At 51.0% G+C, this 5,524-nt stretch overlaps 1 non-coding gene across 1 annotated transcript; it reads left to right on the top strand.

The window, feature by feature from the left end:
• The first annotated feature begins 3,219 nt into the window (after nt 1-3,219).
• On the top strand, nt 3,220-3,291 carry Trnap-agg (transfer RNA proline (anticodon AGG)). Its single transcript has one exon. It is a non-coding gene; the product is annotated as a tRNA-Pro (tRNA).
• The last annotated feature ends 2,233 nt before the right edge of the window (nt 3,292-5,524 follow it).

The raw sequence follows: 5,524 nt of genomic DNA, 5'->3' as shown, positions 1-5,524 counted from the left end.
TTTTTCTTCTCTGCTTAGTATTTATAAACTTCAAAAATTACCAAAAGAATATACGGTCACATTTCATTCCACCCAGGCTCCAACTCCTCAGTCACTCCTTCCAGAGACATCTGGGGTTAGCTTGTGCCCCCGAACGCATGTGGGGGTCAGGGGACAGCCTGTGGGTGCTGGTTCTCCCCTTCCACTGTCTGAGTCGTCAACCTCGGCAGCGGTCGACCCTACCCACTGGGCCATCTTGCCAGCAGTGTCGCTGTGCTCTCCCTGCAGAGGTGACAGTGAGCTTGACATGTTTGTGACGGTTTTGCTGAGTATGAGCCACAGGGTTCTCCGGATGCATGGTTAGAATCAGGAAGGCCTGACATGCGTGAGTAGATATGACAGAGTCCCCAAGGATTTGCCTGACTGAAAGCCATCCTCCTGCTTGGGAGGAAGTGAAGGAGCTCCAGGGGTACAGCAGGGGTCTCTAGAAAATTCTATCTGTGGCTTCTTGGATGCAGAGACACATGAACAATGACGGGCCTGGAATTCTACAGCATGGACCCAGGGCACAGCGCTTTGATCTGGCACTAAACTGCAGGCAGGTGCTGATGGGTTTCCATCAGGGCACCCTCGCCCCACTCCCCTACCCGCCATCCCAGTCAGGAGGCATCTGAAAGCATAGAGGGATGGTTCATGATGCCCAGACCGCAGAGATAGATGGCTGGCAGTCAGGACACAGAATCCTGCTCCAGAAAGGCCACGCAGAGAACAATCCTGCCCCAAACTCAGAACCTCCCCCACCCAGAAGCGCTGGTCAGGACCTAGGTAGAGTTTCAGCTCTGACGCCTCTTCAGAAAAGTCCCCTCAGAGCAACATCAGCCCCCGACACACCCATCAGGGAAAATGTGCGCTGAGGTCATGGGATGACGTGTTGAGTCCTTTTATTTATAAACCAGTGGACAGCATAGGAACAGCTAAAGAAAAGCTTCTCTGGTTTAAGAATAGATGAGCCCCACCCCCTCCCCATGACTGGTCTGAAGAATCGCCTGTGTGATAGAGACGCTCCTGAGCGACAATAATAACACTTTACAGCCCAGGAGCAAAGGAAGGCTGGCTGGGCCATCCCCAGAAGTGAGGCCTATCACTTCACAGTCTGGGGTTCTACTCAGGACTCCCCTGAACATCTGTTTCCACTAGTGATTTCTTTTGTGTGTGCACATTCCTGAGACCTTCATTCATTAATTCATTTATTCATTTATTCCTTCCACAGCCTCTGCTGTGTGGCGACTACAGGCAGGGTTGCATGGAGAATTTGGTGAGATTGGGTCCTGTCATGTGCTTAAGCGGATCAGGCTACAGATCTGCTGAGGGCCATTGGCACTGTCAGGCTTGTCAAAGGCCAGGCACAGGGTTAGACTCGAAGACCACTGAAGACTGTGCCCACTGGGAGCTCCCCGCTCACAGAAGCCCCTGCCCAAAGCAAGAAAGGGCTCCGTATGTGCTAGATGTGGAATAGGCCCAGCGGAGACCACTGTGTCTCCCACACGGTCCTAACACGTGAGCCATGACTTCACCCCTCACCCTCTTTGGGGGTCCTTCCCACCTGTTGGGCTCCCATCCACACCGCCCATAGGCAGTGTGCAGGTCATCCTCATGTGATTGGAAGTTCTCAGAAACAAACCATGTCTATGTCAAAGGTTCTGTGAGACTACTCAACTGATTAGGATTTCATAATCGTGTTAGCTGCCGAAGCAGCTCGGTTGGGAGAGCATTAGACTGAAAAAATTAATAATGGTGGACAGTTGGAATGTTGCAGATCTGGAGCTAAGTGTATTTATCCTTGGGCTATCTTTATCCATATTAAATCCAGATTGCCCACCTCTGTGTCTGACCTAGTATCCTTGTGCCTATCACATGAAACATTTTGGAATGTCTTAACAGACCACTAGCTTCCACCATCCAAGAAAGAATGTCATCGGACAGCAGCTGACACATAGCAGAGATCTCCTCACTTTGCTCTAATCCACCTACGTGACACTCCCATCAACGCACGTGAAAAGGGCTCTAACTTCTAACACTCCTATTCTGTAACTGTAGAAACTTCATGAACCTGCCACCACTCTGGAAAATGGTGTTTGGGGCAACCATGTCCTTGGGCCATGGTCACTCATATTCGGCTCTCTTCTCCTCTTCCCTCTTGGGACAGGGTCTCACTCTGCAGCCTCAGATGGCCTGAAACTTGCGATGTAATCCATGCTGGCATCAGCCTCCGAGCCTCTGATTAAAGGCTGTGCCCCTGCCTGGCCCCCGAAACCACCTCCTAACTCTCTGAGGTGAGAGCTGTTTGGGAGCTGACACTTGGCAGCTTCCCTGGACCGCTGAGCAGGGCTGGCTGGAGTGCGGAAAGCAGTGCAGATATGTGAAGATGGATTCCTGTCTCCAGTTTTCTAGACAGTCTGGGAAGCTGTGTGTCCTGCATGTAAAGCGGCTCCAGAGGCAGATGGCTGCAGAAGCTGAGGAAGCTGAGAAGCTAGGCCAGAGGAAGCAGTCCAATAACCGGAGACACTGGGTGAGTGCAGGTGAGCATCCTTATCTTCAGCATGGCGCATGGCCCTCACCAGGCTGTCTGGTGGGACAGCACAGAGCACCCGCTTGGCCTGCAGCAGGCGGTAAGTCTCCACTCTTCTCTTGGGTCCTTCCTCGTCTTAGGTTATCTCTGTAACCACTGGTGTTGCAGAGCTCTTTACATGTCCCTCACCTAGTCCTGACATCACCCTTTCCCAGCAAATGGAAGGAGACCAGGCAGGTCAGCCAACGCAGCCTAGGCAAGAGTGAGCTGGGTCCAGCTTTGAGTTGTCATCAGGACTTTACCAGATGTGAAGAATCTTTCCCTGGTGGTCAGATCCGGAACTAAAAAAGCAGAACAGCTCCCAATCGACGGCAAGAACTCCTAGACAGGCCTAGTCAGCCCCGGGGCTACCCGGAGAAGAGGTGCCTGCTGGGGCCTGGCCTTCTTCCACCAATGCATTTGGAAGAATGAGCCCCGTATGGGGCCCCAGGCAGAGGAGTGGCTGTGTGGCTGAGGGAAGAGCCCAGGAGCAAGGCCTGCTGGAGCACTGCCTGCCTGGGCTGGGAGCCAACCTTGGAGAAGCAGAGAAACTGCTCCTAGGAACCACAACGCTGCCTCTAATGATGATGATGTGGCAGAGAGGACACATCTGGCCAGGGGCAACCACCAGTGGCTCGTTGGTCTAGGGGTATGATTCTCGCTTAGGGTGCGAGAGGTCCCGGGTTCAAATCCCGGACGAGCCCTGTTTATTCTTTTCTGTTCTCCCTTGGCCGGCTGCCATACACACTGCCTGCTCAGGCCAGATGTATGACTAAAGGATCTTGATGGCAGCTGTCAGCCACCTCAGAGTCTTGGTCTGTGGTGTCCACGTGGTCAGACTGGACAAACATGGTTTCCAGGCATCTGTTTGGGAGTCCTGTGTGAGAGGAGCCTTGTCTAAGTCATCTACATGGTGCTGGGGACCTAACTAAAGGACAAAATGAAAACCTGGTTCCTGACCCTTGGAATTCCTAGAAATGCCACATAACCACACTGAAGCAAGAAAGTTCTACAGAGATGTTTCAATAAGCCAGGGTATATGGGGGAATTTCACCAAAAAAGAAAAGAAAGAAAGATAAAAAGGGAAAGAAGGAGAGGAGAGGATGGAGAGAGTGAGCACGGGAAAGAAAACTACTGAAGCCACCACAAGCAACACTGTGGTTTGTGTAGGAGTCCCAGTTTCTTCTACTTCTTCTAAACGAGAAGACGTACGAGCTGCATAGAAAACCGATCCGCAGCCAGCTGTGCATTTCTCCTACAGACTCGGCCGTCCACAGGCACTGGTACAAGTGTTCAGGTGGTCGCTCAAACGCGGCCAGTCGGGGTGGGACTCCTGGCCCCACACCTAGCTGACCAGCTACTGGCAGGTGGTGGCTGCTGGGGGAAGGAAAACCAGTTTTGTTCTGGCATGGGGTCCCTCCCATGCTCCATGGGGAGGGGGCACACCCATGCACACACTGAACACTAATTCAACTCAATGAGGTTTTGTTTTTTTGTTTTTTTTTTTTAGATATAAAGTTAGGGACATGTTGGGGCAGAGGCTGTGGGGACGGGAGGAGGGGTGGGGAGTAGATATGATCAGGGCACATTAAATACATGTATGAAATTGTCAAAACTAAAAATAAATTAAAAATAATGGAGAAGTTGCCAGACAACCAAACTCACTCTGTCTGCAGCCATTCCTGAGGCCCTTCCATTACTCGGTGCCGAACCCCTTTTTGTGGACACACCCAGGCAGCATCCCTCACCTCACGGTCTGTCCTGAGGATGATCAGCAGCCTGATTTGCATGTGTGGCCCCTAATCACTGCTTTGGACTCATCACCTGCATGTGGAGCTGCTTTCTTCAGGGTCCGTACTAGTCGGTCCATCGTGTCCAGGGCCCACTAAGAGTGCCCTGTCACCAGCTTTGGGGTGACTCCCAGATGAAATGAAATTATTGCATCAGGTAATTCCTCCTGAGGGACATAGGAAACAAGAGTGCTCCAAGAGCTGGGATGACTGCGGACGGCGGTGGCACACGCACGCCTTTAATCCCAGCACTCGGGAGGCAGAGGCAGGCGGATCTCTGTGAGTTCAAGGCCAGCCTGGGCTACAGAGTGAGATCCAGGACAGGCAGCAAAACTACACAGAGAAACCCTGTTTCAAAAACAAACAAACAAATACCCTGGGATGACGCAACATGAAAACTACTATGTACTAAGTACACTTTAAATAGTAAAGATTAAGACAAGAAAGTGGGCTGTAATGAAAATAACAATGATTATAAGGAGATTGTTGGGGGAACAAAATAAGACATTAAGAAATGAAAAACAGGGGGCTGGAGAGATGGTTCAGTGGTTAGAGGGCCTGGGTTTGATTGCTAGTACCCACATGGCAGTTTATAACTGTCTGTAACCCCAGTTCCAGGGGATCCAACACCTTCTTTTGGCTCCCACAGGAACTAGGCACACACATGGTGCATAGACATACATGTAGGTAAAACACACATACACACAAAAGAAATCTTAAAAAAGGCTGGGGAGGAAGATTGCCTGGCATGCACGAAGCCATGGTGGTGCACATCTGTAATCTCAGCATCAGGAAGTGGAGACAAAAGGACCAGGCATTCAAGGTCATCATCAGCTACCTGAGGAGTATCAGGCCAGCCTGCGATACAAGACCCCATCAAAAAACAGAGAGAAGAGAGAGTGGACATGTGGGGTGGGGCAACAATGCGCCAAACAGATTAGACTCAGAGAGAACTGGTGAACTGGAAGACAGAGCTAATACAAACCATTCGGAATCGCTGGGCGGTGGTGGTACAGGCCTTTAATTCCAGCACTTGAGAGGCAGAGGCAGGTGGCCTGAGCTACACAGAGAACCCCTGTCTCAAAAAACAAAAACAAAAAACCAAAAGGACAACAACTAATCATTCAGAAATGTGAGCAAGTAGAAA

This window comes from Peromyscus maniculatus, chromosome 3 (assembly GCF_049852395.1).
Source record: "Peromyscus maniculatus bairdii isolate BWxNUB_F1_BW_parent chromosome 3, HU_Pman_BW_mat_3.1, whole genome shotgun sequence".
NCBI lineage: Eukaryota > Metazoa > Chordata > Mammalia > Rodentia > Cricetidae > Peromyscus > Peromyscus maniculatus.
This window is presented reverse-complemented; position numbering and strand designations above follow the sequence as displayed.